General features: G+C 41.6%; 1 protein-coding gene across 3 annotated transcripts in view; it reads right to left on the minus strand.

Moving 5' to 3' along the window:
• nkain2 (sodium/potassium transporting ATPase interacting 2) overlaps positions 1 to 15,980 on the minus strand; it is a 151,538-nt gene that overhangs the window by 94,278 nt on the left and 41,280 nt on the right. The window lies entirely within an intron of this gene.

Consider the following 15,980-nt stretch of genomic DNA (forward strand, 5'->3'; position numbering starts at 1 on the left):
TTCTGACAAGCTGGAGGTCATTTTAGCATTTTAGAGTAGCCCGGCCAAAGGCACAAGAATTTCAGGAGAAAGCTAAAGATTAGGGTTATGATGAGGAGGCCTTCCAACTTCAAAGCCTTGGAGCTCATCACCAATGATAAATCATCAATATACCAGTGGAAACATGCAAAAGGTTGGTCAGTAATCATATGAAAGGTATTGCTATCATGTCAGTAAAGTTGTTTTAAATTTTTCCTAAATGTAAATACAACAGATGATTTTTTTTAACAAATACTCCTTTAGATTTCTTTACAGAAATGGGCTGTCTTGTTTTCAAACCGAAACAAACTTTTTGGTTTGAATAATCTTACATCTAAATCTGCTTTGTTGTTAAGCCCAAAAATGAAGAATTTTGGGCTTAACAACATGTGTGATGAAAATAAAATAAAAACAATTATGAAATTAAACAGTCAGTTATTTTTTATACTACTTCTTCCATAGTGGGTCACGGGGAAGCTGGTGCCTATTTCCAGCAGTCTATAGGCAGGAGGCAGGGTACACCCTGGACAGGTGGCCAGTCCATCGCAGGGCAACACAGAGACATACAGGACAAACAACCATGCACACACTCATTTACACCTAAGGGCAATTTAGAGAGACCAATTAACCTAACAGTCATGTTTTTGGACTGTGGGGGGAAGCTGGAGTACCCAGTGAGAACCCATGCATGAATAGGGAAAACATGCAAACTCCATGCAGAAAGACCCCCGGCCAGGAGTCGAACACAGGACCTTCTTGCTGTAAGGCAACAGTGCTACTAACTGCGCCACCATGCAGCCCTGAAGTTAAACAATTGAGTTTTTTATTTTTACTTTTTCATATCCTTTTAAAAACACAACAAAGGCTAGAAAATTGACACAGTTACTTATGTGTTGCATGTGTTTTGGGAACTGAGCGGAGAAGCTGCTATACTTTCAGAAGCTACATGTTCCCAGTGCTGTTAGATTTAAAATTTTTGTCTTTTTTTTTGTATTGATGTTGGGTGTCTGACCATTAATGCTACATTCACAAATGTGAGAAGCAGCTCTCCATCCCATGAGCACTAATGCAGCCCTATGTTTTTTTTACTGATGAAGAAGCTGTGTTGTCCCTCTCCTCCTTTAGCGTGGAGGATATGGTATCTGTAATTTGAAATGAAACTCAGCTCTTTTTAAATATGAGCTCAGAGCCAAACTAAAGCTTCATCGTTTTGGGATCTTGTTCCCATTGTTAGTAAATCAGTATTTCTAGAGGGGAATTAATACTGTGAATGCATCAGCAAAGTGCTTTCACTGATAGCAAATTTGAGAAATGCTTCTTAGTTACAGTGGTGTCCATAGTTACTGACACCACAAAAAAGCCTTAAAAGAAATTAATCTTTTTATTATAGGAACAGACTTTGACCTTTAACCTGTCTTGTTTTTCACAGATCCTGTGGTTTCAAACTTTCTGACTTAAAAAGACCAACACAAATCTGCTTTAATTGAATGAGATGCTCTCTTGTCTTTACTATTTTGAATACTGGCTAAGAAAATAGAAGTATATTATTTTTTCTACTAAATGAAAGCACTTAAAGCAAATTTGGATTGGTCTTTAGAAGGGATCAGTGTTACCAGGTGAGAAATGTAGGATTATCGTACTAGAGACATAAAATTATCGTATTTTGAGGGAAATTATCGTACACTCGTCATAACCAAAATAACAAGTCTGTTGATGTGTTAAATAGCGTCTAACAGGCACTCGCAGCTTTGTGGCGTCAGTACGGAATGGATTTATCATCTTCTGCAGCCCCACAGTGCCGGGCTCTGCTTCTTCTTCTTTTCGTTTTTTCTTTTACTCAATCATGGGCGGGCACAATGGACTATTCAGCCAATCATGGCCGTTGTTCTGAGGCCAACGCATAACGTCACACGTAGGTCACATTTAGAAAAGCACGACTGGCTGGAATTTCCTGCATTTGTTTCCGAATCCGGACACAGATGCCTTGAAGGTTCATAAAAAAACTCCAATACACTTTGGCGATAGGCTGATGACAACTGATTACAACCGTACATTCACGGAATGGTCAAATCATCATACATTTGGCCTTTTTTAGGAATATTGATCGTACACAGAGCAAAATTATTGTACAAATACGATAATTATCGTACACCTGGCAACACTGGAAGGGATGCACCTATATGAAAATTTCGGCTGATATCGATATCCGATATTAATATTGCTGTTACTGTCCCTTACCAATATTTACCAGTAAAATATATATATTTCCCTACCCTTCCAACACAAAGAAAAAAATGACCACAATACTGATATTGCTTCTCTGCTTCAGTTCAACGCCCCACAATCCTGCGCTGCATTACTATCACATGCTTAGAAGTATCCCCCTTCAAAAACGCAAACAAATGGCAACAAGATGGAAATAAACATTACTTATCAGGCCGATCCCAAGATGTTAAAAAATTACTAACATCGGCTGATACCGATGTTGACGGTGATATATTGTACATCCCTAATCTAAAGTTTTTGTGTAAAAGTATGCCAGTGCCATAAACAATTAATTATTTTAAGGCTTTCTATGCGACTTTATCAGGGTTGCCAATAAATATGGAGGAAGCTGTATATCTTTGAAAAATTTTAGTTTTTTTAAGATCTTCCTTTGGATTTTAGTTAAGTAAAGTACTTTAGATCACACCTGCATTGATATTAGGAAATAATGAAATTTAAATATTGTTAAGTATTACAATGACAATGCACATTTTCTTCACTCCTTCCTTTCTCATCTGTCATAATGATGCTTACAACACTCTCTGTGACCTTTCATGTTTTTTGTCAGGTGTGGACATCTACTGCAGTGAGACTCCAGCCAACAGGCTTTAGCACTGCGGCCATGAAAGACATGAATTTGTGACACTTGGAGCATAATTGCCACAAAATAATGTATTCTTAACCCATTGTTTGCTATGCTAATTGTAATTACACTGATGGTGTAATATAATAAAAAAAAACTATATATGTCAGGATCTGAGTTGTGTTTGTGTTTTGTGCTTGCTACATGTGTTCAGTGTTTTCAGACGGTGCTGGACTTCTCAGGTGTGCTGGGTGACAGGTGCGACTTATTCTACTGATTACTTTGAGGAGTACTTAAGTAGGAGGCTGCCAGCACTTCGATGCCAAAGTGTTTGCCCACAGTGGTAACAAGCTCAAGCCAAACACTAAAACAATGCTTTGTTCTTCGACCTCATGTAACTTTGTTTATGCTCCTTTGCAGGCTAAGTAAACCTGAACCCTGGGTTTATGTCATTGAATACTGACTACGTGTCCGGAGGTCTTTTTGAATGATCAAGGCTATCTACGTTCTGAGGATTTCATTTCCTATCTACTGTCTTCGTTTGGATTTGCATCTAGGTGGCAGTTTCCTGTTACCTTCGCCTCCTGGACCAAGCCGCAAGCGTACCCTGTCCACCCTCCAACGTAAGCATCTGCACACCGAACTCATTCCAGAAAGGTCCAATTACAAACCTCAGCTAAAGAGTAATTTTCCACCCTATGATCCGTGTCCATCTCGGCAACCAGTTCCCGAACCCGAACCCATGCTTGGGACGCACACGTCTTTCTTCAGAAGAGAGACAGAGACACAGATTATCCAAGCAGTGTTTTTACTGTGGTTCTTCTGATCATTTTGTAGCAACTTGTCCTGTCTGCCCCGGGCCATTAAAAGACACGGTCCACAGGCTTTGAAGGAGGGGTTGGTGGACCACAGATTTGTAAAGGCCCCTGATTTAGCTTACCTGCTACTATCATAGTGAACCAGCAATCCATGACCTGCGACATTGATAGATTCTGGCTGCGAACAGAATTTAATATTCAGAGTTGGTAAATCAGGCAGGTATAGAAGTTGAATTACTTGATTCCCCACGTTCTGTTCTAGCTCTAGACGGTAAGAAGTTGCAGCAAATAACTCAACGAACCAAACCAGTAGAACTTTTATTGTCAGGCAATCATAGAGAGAAGACATCATTTTATGTGTTTCCTGTATCTCAAGGCTCATTAGTCTTAGGTTTCCTCTGGCTGTAAGAACATAATCCGCATTTAGATTGGTCTACGTGTCATATTTGGTCCTGGTCCACTAATTGTCACTCATCTTGTCTCCAATCTGCCTTTTCCCCTAGTCAACCTCAACAGGCCAAGAAAGAGGATGAGGTAATTGATCTTACTCATGTGCCCTTTGAATACCATGATCTTAAGGGAGTCTTTAGTAAAAATAAGGCCCTGTCCCTACCACCTCACAGACCCTATGATTGCGCGATCAACCTTCTTCCAGGTGCGTCTCTGCCCACTAGCAGACTTTATAACATCTCCCATCCAGAGCAAACGTCTATGGAGAATTATATAAATGACTCCTTGTCTGCAGATATTATTCGGCCCTCATCCTCACCACGTGGGGTAGTCTTTTTCTTTGTAGGGAAGAAGGACGGTTCCTTACATCCTTGCATTGATTATAGGGGTTTAAATCAAATCACCGTAAAACTAAGTACCCATTTCCTCTCCTCACCTCAGCTTTCAAACTGGTTTATGGTGCCACTATATTCACTAACTTAGATCTTCGTAATGCTTAACATCTAGTCAGGATCCGCCAGTGGGATGAGTGGAAGACGGCTTTCAAGACACCGTTAGGCCATTTTGAACACTTGGTCATGCCCTTTGGACTATGTAATGCTCCTGCTGTGTTCCAGGCGTTAGTCAACGACGTGCTCAGAGACTTTTTGAAAATTTTTGTTTTTGTATACTTGGATGACATATTGATCTACTCGAAGGATGTTCAGGAGCACCACAGGCACGTTCGGCAAGTACTGCAGCGCCTTTTGGAGACTTGCTTGTTTGATAAAGCCGGGAAGTGTGAGTTTCATCAGTTTTCCATCACATTTCTGGGCTACATCCTTGAGGGTGGACAGGTACGTTCAGATCCAGAGAAAATTAAGTCATTACTGGAATGGCCGGTGCCTGACTCTCGCAAATCATTACAGCATTTTTTGGGCTTTGCAAATTTTTACAGATGTTTCATTAAGGATTATAGTGTCATTGTTGCACCTCTGACTGCACTAACTTCCTCTAAGTCCTCATTTTCCTGGTCATCTGAAGCCGAAGTAGCTTTCCAAACCCTCAAAGAAAGGTTCTCCCAAGCCCCCATCTAAGTCCATCCGGATTCCTCAAGACAGTTCATCCTAGAGCTCGATGCCTCTGACATTGGAGTCAGAGCAGTGTTATCACAGAACTCAGAAGATGGGCGACTTCATCCTTGTGCTTTTTTTTTCCCGCAGGTTCAGTAATACATAGAGAAACTATGACGTGGGTGACGGAGAACTGCTAGGAATTAAACTGCCCTTTGAGGAGTGGCGCCTCTGGCTTGAGGTGGCTGAGCATCCCATCCAAGTCTGGACTGATCATTAGAACTTGGCCTACCTCCAGTCAGCTAAAATATTTAACCCACACCAATCTCAGTGGTCTTTATTTTTCTCTCGTTTTGACTTATGCATTTCTTTCAGACCCAGACCTAAGAACACTAAGCCGGATGCCCTCTCCAGACAGTTTGCCACTGATGATTCCGAGAAGCAACCAGCTCCCATCCTGCCACCCAGTTGGACGATTGGAGCACTCAGGTGGGAGATAGAGGACACTGTTCTTAGGGCCCAACAACAAGAACCTAACCCTGGCAATGGACCACCAAACCGCATCTATGTTCCATCGAAAGTACACTCCCAACTAATCGATTGGTTGCACACAGCAAAACTTTCTGCCCATCCTGGTGTTAGTAGAACTATTGCTCTAGTTCAAAGGATGTTTTGGTGGCCCTCGTTGCATAAAGATGTGAAAGAGTTTGTGCAAGCTTGTGAATTTTGTGCCAGAAATAAGTACAGTAACCAGTCACCCGCAGGTCTTCTCCAACCCCTCAGCATCCCAAATCGACCTTGGTCTCACATGGCATTGGATTTCGTTACTGGACTTCCCCTACTCTCAGGTATGACAACAGTTCTCACAATTGTGGATCGTTTTTCTAAGGCGTGTCTCATTCCCCTCAGGAAGTTTCCGTCAGCCCTACAGACAGCCAAACTACTCACTAAACATGTGTTTCGTCTTCATGATATCCCTCAGGACATTTTATCCGACCAAGGCCCACAGATCATCTCGCAGGTTTGGAAACAGTTTTGTTTATCTCTAGGAGCTAAGGTTATCACCCTCAGTCTAACGGTCAAACCAAAAGATTAAATCAGCAGCTGGAATCCACCTTACAATGTCTCACATCCACAAACCCCTCAGATTGGTGCTCATACCTACCTTGGGATGAGTATGCATTAAATTCACACGTTTCTTCAGCAACTGGACGTTCACCTTTTGAAACTTCCCTTGGTTATCAGCCATCCCTGTTTGCTGCCGAGAAAAAGGATATCACGTTTCATCAGTACACCAACACATCCGCCGCTGCAGATCCATTTGGAACTCGACTATCCAAACCTTGCACCGCACTGCTGACAAACAAACGTTTCGCTGACCGGAAACGCAGGCCTGCACCTGAATACCAGCCTGGACAGAAGGTATGGTTGTCAGCACGTGATATACCCCTTAAATCCATGTCTAGGAAGCTTTCGCCTCATTTCATCAGTCCTTATGAGATTGAGACTGTGATTAGTCCCTCTGCTGTTTACCTTCAGTTACCTGCTGGTCTTCGCATTCATCCTACATTCTACGTATCTCAGATAAAGCCAGTGGTCTCCAGTGACTCAAGCCAAACACTAAAACTATGCTTTGTTCTTCGACCTCGTGTAACTTTGTTTATGCTCCTTTGCAGGCTAAGTAAACCTGAACCCTGGGTTTATGTCACTGAATACTGACTACGTGTCCGGACGTTTTTTTGGATGATCAAGGATATCTACATTCCGAGGATTTCATTTCCTATCTAGTGTCTTCGTTTGGACTTGCATCTAGGTGGCAGTTTCCTGCTACCTTCGCCTCCTGGACCAAGCCGCAAGCGTACCCGGTCCACCCTCCAACGTAAGCATCTGCACACCAAACTCAATCCTGTTTCGCTCCGAGCTCACACTGAACAGCACCTAAAGAACCTTCTACAAACCTAGATCCTGAATGCCTCTTCCCCTGGCGACCTGACCATACCTATTTAGTAAGCTGTTCTCTTGCTTGCAATAATTCCTTGTTCTTAGTTCAACATTATTCAGTTCCCTATTTTTCACCAGTGCTCTTCTCTTCTTCCCATACAGTTGGAGAATCATCCGTTACATTCCTGATAATCTTTGTCACAATAAACATCCTTTAGATATTCTGTTCTCCAGAGTGTTCTCTGTATGTAGGTCAGATCTATGGCAAACAAAATGACTATATATTTGTAATATAAAATTCCCATCAGCTTTACATACTATATGTAGAACCGAACTACATATTGCTTAAAAAAAGCCAGTCTCTTGAAGATACAGTTTTTATGCGTTTAATTTAACATGCTGTGGGTTTTAAACAGGTTTAGCCATGGTCTGTTTCATCATATTTTCCATACTCTTTCTGCTCAGGTGGACATCTGTTTTATTCTTGGTGTTAACTCATTAGGTCCACATCTCCTCATTTACTAGACATATTTCATATACTGGTGCTTGAAACGCATCACAATTATAGATTCATAGCATCATTTAACCAATACAGCCTGTTTTTCATGTCAAGATAGAATTAATATAGGTTTTACTAACCCCTTATAGCAGGGGTGTCCAAAGTGCAACCCGGGAGCCATTTGTGGCCCTGGAAATTATTTTACGTGGCTCCCAATACCAGCTGAAGAATAGCATGAATTTTGCCACAGGTGGTTAATGGAAGGACACATCTTTCAATTTCTTATGATGAGATTCTTTCACTGACAAATTAAATTCTTCTCAAAACTGAAAATGTTAGAAACAAAATTAGCATGTGCCTTTAATTAATCACTCTGAGAATCCATGACTGAACTTAAAAATTAAAGTTTATAGACACTCTTCCATCCAATCTGACTAAGGTTCAGCTAAAAAGGACATATTTTGAAAATTGTATTTTTTCCCTTTATAATTATGTGCTCAATTGTGTTGTTCTATCACATAAAATCCTAATAAAGTACATTGACATTTGTGCCTGTAATATGAAAAAATATTTCCCCTCAACGTTTTGCAGATCTCTCTTCCACCTTCCTGTCAGTGCTTACTACAGCACTACTTAATCTCTTCTATCAATAATAAGCACTAGCAAGTTGCAGTGTCACTCAGAAAAAGAAGTGGGATGTTTATTAAAGAAAACGGCTATTAAACCTAATTGGTAAAATTAATGGTTTGTGTAAGGAGCCCAGAGCTGAGGCCCAGGGTAAGCTACTCTACATCCCTATTAGAGCGTTTGTTGCATTAGTTCTTACCTCCAACTAATCAAAGTTAGTATCACGGCACACTGCGCAGTAGCAGCCTGCAGCAATATGAAATGCATTATATAGGGACTTCAACTTTGAAAAATGGGGGCGATTTCTAAAATGCACTGTAATGTTTTCTGGGCGCTCATGCTTACGTAAAATGATTCAATTGCCTCATGCTTTGAGAACATGAGTATAAATCAGTTGACCTACACATAACGCCACAAAATGACACATAGCACTTTATTTTTCAAGACGTGTGGGGATATAAGAGCCTTTCTGCCACACATTCACATTTCTGCATACATCCCACTTTTTCTATTACAATGATTTCAATGTAATAGAAAGTTTTTATATTACTTCCATAGTCTTTTCTTCTTCTTAGCATCTTTATTCGTCCATTCTTCTCTCATTACAGCTTAGATTATCTATAAATGTAACACTTTCCATTAATTCCTTCAACCTAGCACCAGGTTTTCTATTCTTTTCCTTTCCACATCATATTTTGTCTTTCACTGGCATCCTTCCTTCTTTAGTCACACATTATCACTACTAGCAATCAGGTTTCCCCAGCAACACGCACAAAAACACACTGATTCACAAAATCACGCATGGCCAGTCTTTGTCATCATCTTCCCACATGCAACACAAGTTGATATAGGCTGCCAGACACTTGCCAGTGTAATCAACCCTACACATGAAGACTCGCACACATCACCACATTGGTGCTCTATCTACACATACACTCAGATGTAATCACAGTGAGTGCTGAGAGTGCAGTGCAGAGGTGTGAGAGCTCTCAGTGCTGACTGCCTGCCATCAATCATAAAATCCTTTCTGGGGACTGAACAGCTGACAGTGTCGGCATGACACATCGTCTCCCTTTATATCAATCAATCTCGCCAAAGGCCAGTAAAAGGCCCGCAGATTGCCAAATGATATTGGTTAGCTTTCATCAGACTTTGTGAATGACTATGTCGGATTTAGGAGAGAGGTTTGTTTTTCCAGGGTGTTCTGTTTTTTGTGCTCTTCAGTCAAACTGCTATCTCAGCGTGTATAGATGCAAGCCCTGAAATAATGTACGCACAGGTGGAGACGTGTGTCAAGCATAATATGAACAGGAAATAGTTCTTTGCAAATTAAAAGGGTAAGTTGTAAGAGCTGGTGATGAATAGATTAGGAGATCTACCCATCTATTCCAACTTAAAATGACCGATATCAAACACAAAGGTATTACGTTAAGTGCACATAATGAAAACACTGTTAATTGGCATTTTGAAGTAGGTTTGTCCTAGTTAAACCTTTAGTTTGGCCTGTTTGTGACTGACAAAGTGAGGGTAAAAACAATGCTGAGATTAAAAGTGCTGTCTGAGGCCTTCAGAAAGAAAACTGTGGCAGCTTATGAGTCCGGTAAGGGAATACAAATGTCTAAAAAGAAAAAAGCCATTCCCTTTTATGGAAATTAGTCTACATGTGGAGGAAACCCAGTCCAAGAAAGTTTATCCTGCAGGAAGAGCGCAAGATGCTAAATGTATTTTCCAAAAAGCATCAAATGTCCAGGGACATCCAGCAGGATCTTGCTAGTGCATGTCTCTACAATAAGAAAGAAACAGCTTAACTATGATTGGAGGTGTACAAGGAAAACAATCGTAGTTTTCTAAGCAAAACATTAAGGTTAGACTAAAGTTTTTTAGTAGGTAAACAAAGATCAGAGCTTTTGGAGTAATGTTCTTTGGACAGATGAGTCTAAAGCTCAATTCTCTTAACACGTGACATGTTTGGCATAAACCAAATGCAGCATTCCAGTAAAATAACCTCATACTAACTGTGAGGCATGGAGGCTGAAGTGTCATGGTTTGGAGATGCTTTGCTGCACCAGAACCTGCCCAGCTCACCATCATATGACCCATAAATTCAACAGTGCATCAGAGAGAGCTTGGGGAAAATCAAATGTCATCTGTAAACGGCGTGGAACCTGGAGGAGAGGTGACAGGTGTTCATCATTCCCTTGATTACCTGCTGAGGAGTATATTAGGAGGAGGCTGCCAGCTACTCACTGCCAGAGTGTTGTCCCTTAGTGGTACAGCTCAAGCCACATTACCTTGTCTTGTTCTTGCCTTGAACTTTAAGTAATTTGAATTTGTTACCTTGCAGGATTACCTGAACCTGACCTTGCCTTTTTGTGTGGAACTCTGCCTGGATTACCGTATTTTCCGCACTATAAGGCGCACTTAAAAACCTTTAATTTTTTCAAAAAATGACAGTGCGTAATCCTTGTAATCCGGAGCGCCTTATACAGGTCCTTCTCAAAAAATTAGCATATTGTGATAAAGTCCATTATTTTCCATAATGTCATGATGAAAATTTAACATTCATATATTTTAGATTCATTGCACACTAACTGAAATATTTCAGGTCTTTTATTGTCTTAATACGGATGATTTTGGCATACAGCTCTTGAAAACCCAAAATTCCTATCTCACAAAATTAGCATATCATTAAAAGGGTCTCTAAACGAGCTATGAACCTAATCATCTGAATCCATGAGTTAACTCTAAACACCTGCAAAAGATTCCTGAGGCCTTTAAAACTCCCAGCCTGGTTCATCACTCAAAACCCCAATCATGGGTAAGACTGCCGACCTGACTGCTGTCCAGAAGGCCACTATTGGCACCCTCAAGCAAGAGGGTAAGACACAGAAAGAAATTTCTGAACGAATAGGCTGTTCCCAGAGTGCTGTATCAAGGCACCTCAGTGGGAAGTCTGTGGGAAGGAAAAAGTGTGGCAGAAAACGCTGCACAACGAGAAGAGGTGACCGGACCCTGAGGAAGATTGTGGAGAAGGGCCGATTCCAGACCTTGGGGGACCTGCGGAAGCAATGGACTGAGTCTGGAGTAGAAACATCCAGAGCCACCGTGCACAGGCGTGTGCAGGAAATGGGCTACAGGTGCCGCATTCCCCAGTCCTGGGCTACAGAGAAGCAGCACTGGACTGTTGCTCAGTGGTCCAAAGTACTTTTTTCGGATGAAAGCAAATTCTGCATGTCATTTGGAAATCAAGGTGCCAGAGTCTGGAGGAAGACTGGGGAGAAGGAAATGCCAAAATGCCAGAAGTCCAGTGTCAAGTACCCACAGTCAGTGATGGTCTGGGGTGCCGTGTCAGCTGCTGGTGTTGGTCCACTGTGTTTTATCAAGGGCAGAGTCAATGCAGCTAGCTATCAGGAGATTTTGGAGCACTTCATGCTTCCATCTGCTGAAAAGCTTTATGGAGATGAAGATTTCATTTTTCAGCACGACCTGGCACCTGCTCACAGTGCCAAAACCACTGGTAAATGGTTTACTGACCATGGTATCACTGTGCTCAATTGGCCTGCCAACTCTCCTGACCTGAACCCCATAGAGAATCTGTGGGATATTGTGAAGAGAACGTTGAGAGACTCAAGACCCAACACTCTGGATGAGCTAAAGGCCGCTATCGAAGCATCCTGGACCTCCATAAGACCTCAGCAGTGCCACAGGCTGATTGCCTCCATGCCACGCTGCATTGAAGCAGTCATTTCTGCCAAAGGATTCCCGACCAAGTATTGAGTGCATAACTGTACATGATTATTTGAAGGTTGACGTTTTTTTGTATTAAAAACACTTTTCTTTTATTGGTCGGATGAAATATGCTAATTTCATCCGAGATAGGAATTAGCATATTTTGGGTTTTCATGAGCTGTATGCCAAAATCATCCGTATTAAGACAATAAAAGACCTGAAATATTTCAGTTAGTGTGCAATGAATCTAAAATACATGAATGTTAAATTTTCATCATTACATTATAGAAAATAATGAACTTTATCACAATATGCTAATTTTTTGAGAAGGACCTGTATATGGATCAATTGGTTAATTGGTTGATCCATACTGGTTGTACACGGCGCTCTGTCAAAATGTTTCAGTACGACTGGTAAACTACAAAGCCGCACCGCTTGCAGCATTACGGCTACCGTAGTCAGGGGCGTCGCCAAAGTAATAGCGGTAAACACCTGTACTGTGCTTACTCCTAGTCCAACACCACTTGTGTGTGTATAACGTTTGAATGTACTGTTGCAGGAATTGCCTGAACTATATGTGATTAGAAGCTCAGTGTGTGGGGTGTATGTTTCGTGTGTGTGGATGGAAGATGTTGACATTATTCCTCCGGACAGAGGTGGCGCTGTGTGTTGCCGTAGCTGAGAATCAAGAGTGAAGGAGTGACGTCGGTATTATTGTGTGTGTGGGGTGGGTAGAGACGGCGACCGGAGCAGCGGTGTATGACTCTGTAAGCCCTGTGTTTTTACGTGCTGCAAAGTCATTAAAAAGAACCCTGAATCTCGTCAACAACTCAGTGTTTTGATGCTGTTTCTTCATGCTCAACTCAGCAACGTATGAGTGAGGGAGTTAACCCCGAGGAAACTAGTAACTTCGGCCCTGGAGAAAGCATCTCCCCTGTGTCATCAGACTACGGTCAGGGGACAGAAACAGGAAAGGCTAACAGTACTAACGTTTGATTTAGTGCATCAAACTGTTTCTTTTATGTGTTTACTGAATCAGGGAAAAGTTCTCTTTCCCGTTTTAATTAACGTTTGATTTCAACTTCAACTTCATAGACTCCAATGCATTCCTAACGTGCGGTTGGCTCTATTCAATAGAATTCTATGTAGAGGAGACCTTACCATGAGAGTGAATGGAGTTATCAGAACGCTGGTTTGTAGTGTATTAATAAAGTTTGACTGACTGACTTATCTGACTGTTTTGTTGACATTCTCTTTAGCACAGCTCCATCTAGTGGATGCATAACGCAACCCCAGTCAAACGTTTGACTGCAGTAGCTTCTATTCTATGCGCCTTATAATCCGGTGCACCCTATATATGAAAAAAGTTCTAAAACAGGCCATTCATTGAAGGTGCGCCTTATAATCCGGTGCGCCTTATAGTGCGGAAAATACGGTAACCACTTCTGGAAAGAAGCTATCCAGCTCCATGATCAAAGACTGTAGCCTTTCGTTACTTCATTGGACCACACCGGTTGGCAGCCTCCTAAATTCTTCGCTTCTTGGATCACCCTTCAAGAACCCTGTCCATCATCTTCCTTCCACTGCACCAACTTCTGAAAGCCCTGGACCATCTTATCCTCCTGGCACACCATTATTCCACCATCATCTGTCTCACGAGTAAACAACTATTTGGTCTCTCCGCTTCACCCTCTGGCGGATCATTCCACCAACCCAGTAAGGCTGAATTATTATTCTTGAGTTTTGACCCTGAGTATTCCCTGCTTACCATCCTGTTTATTTTACAGTTGGTTTCCCGGTTCCAGCTCCCCTGCCCTTTTCACTACACTGTAAATAAACACTTCACTGTAAAACTCTGTCTCCTGAATTGTTTTCTGCATGTGGGTCAAATCCGTTAAAAACAATATGACAGTTGAAGCAGAACTGGATAGTGCCACATGACAATGACCCAAAACAAACCATTACATCACCAAGGACTGGCTGAGAATTAAGGAATAGAAAGTCCTGGACCTAGTCAAACTCCAGGTCTTAATCTCATTGAGATGCTGCAGGGTGACTTGAAACAGGCTTTACATGCGGGGAACGTTTAAACATCTCACAGCTGAAAGTGAGGTCAGACTGTCCACAGATTGATGTCAGAGACTGATCGAGGTTACAAGAACTTATCTTAGTTAAAGGATCCAGAATATGTTTTAGTTGATATATTTTGTTTAATTGGTAAAACAAGATTAATTTCTGGTGTTTACCTGTAATTTAACAACTTTTTTATAGAGGTAGAAAATATATTAGACATGACTGTAAACATTTCTGCTAGTAAAAGGAACATGTAAGGGGTTTTAATGTTTTTTCTCGTGACCTCTAGAAAAGCTGATAATTTAAAGAAAATCATTGACAATTTGTTGCCTTAAAATGAATGTCTTGATAAAATTATTTATAAAATATTTATAATTATTTTTAAGCGGACACACAAATTATGTTTTTTTGCTAAGACAAGGCAGAGAAGGATGCCACCTTTCTGATCTGTCGATGAAGTTATACAGGTCCTTCTCAAAATATTAGCATATTGTGATGAAGTTAATTATTTTCCATAATGTAATGATGAAAATTTAACATTCATATATTTTAGATTCATTGCACACTGAAATATTTCAGGTCTTTTATTGTCTTAATACGGATGATTTTGGCATACAGCTCATGAAAACCCAAAATTCCTATCTCACAAAATTTGCATATTTCATCCGACCAATAAAAGAAAAGTGTTTTTAATACAAAAAACGTCAACCTTCAAATAATCATGTAGTTATGCACTCAATACTTGGTCGGGAATCCTTTGGCAGAAATGACTGCTTCAATGCGGCGTGGCATGGAGGCAATCAGCCTGTGGCACTGCTGAGGTCTTATGGAGGCCCAGGATGCTTCGATAGCGGCCTTTAGCTCATCCAGAGTGTTGGGTCTTGAGTCTCTCAACGTTCTCTTCACAATATCCCGCAGATTCTCTATGGGGTTCAGGTCAGGAGAGTTGGCAGGCCAATTGAGCACAGTGATACCATGGTCAGTAAACCATTTACCAGTGGTTTTGGTACTGTGAGCAGGTGCCAGGTCGTGCTGAAAAATGAAATCTTCATCTCCATAAAGCTTTTCAGCAGATGGAAGCATGAAGTGCTCCAAAATCTCCTGATAGCTAGCTGCATTGACCCTGCCCTTGATAAAACACAGTGGACCAACACCAGCAGCTGACACGGCACCCCAGACCATCACTGACTGTGGGTACTTGACACTGGACGTCTGGCATTTTTGGCATTTCCTTCTCCCCAGTCTTCCTCCAGACTCTGGCACCTTGATTTCCGAATGACATGCAGAATTTGCTTTCATCTGAAAAAAGTACTTTGGACCACTGAGCAACAGTCCAGTGCTGCTTCTCTGTAGCCCAGGTCAGGCGCTTCTGCCGCTGTTTCTGGTTCAAAAGTGGCTTGACCTGGGGAATGCGGCACCTGTAGCCCATTTCCTGCACACGCCTGTGCACGGTGGCTCTGGATGTTTCTACTCCAGACTCAGTCCACTGCTTCTGCAGGTCCCCCAAGGTCTGGAATCGGCCCTTCTCCACAATCTTCCTCAGGGTCCGGTCACCTCTTCTCGTTGTGCAGCGTTTTCTGCCACACCTTTTCCTTCCCACAGACTTCCCACTGAGGTGCCTTGATACAGCACTCTGGGAACAGCCTATTCGTTCAGAAATTTCTTTCTGTCTTACCTTCTTGCTTGAGGGTGTCAATAGTGGCCTTCTGGACAGCAGTCAGGTCGGCAGTCTTACCCATGATTGGAGTTTTGAGTGATGAACCAGGCTGGGAGTTTTAAAGGCCTCAGGAATCTTTTGCAGGTGTTTAGAGTTAACTCGTTGATTCAGATGATTAGGTTCATAGCTCGTTTAGAGACCCTTTTAATGATATGCTAATTTTGTGAGATAGGAATTTTAGGTTTTCATGAGCTGTATGCCAAAATCA

Source organism: Girardinichthys multiradiatus, chromosome 15 (genome assembly GCF_021462225.1).
Source record: "Girardinichthys multiradiatus isolate DD_20200921_A chromosome 15, DD_fGirMul_XY1, whole genome shotgun sequence".
NCBI classification, from domain to species: Eukaryota; Metazoa; Chordata; class Actinopteri; order Cyprinodontiformes; family Goodeidae; genus Girardinichthys; species Girardinichthys multiradiatus.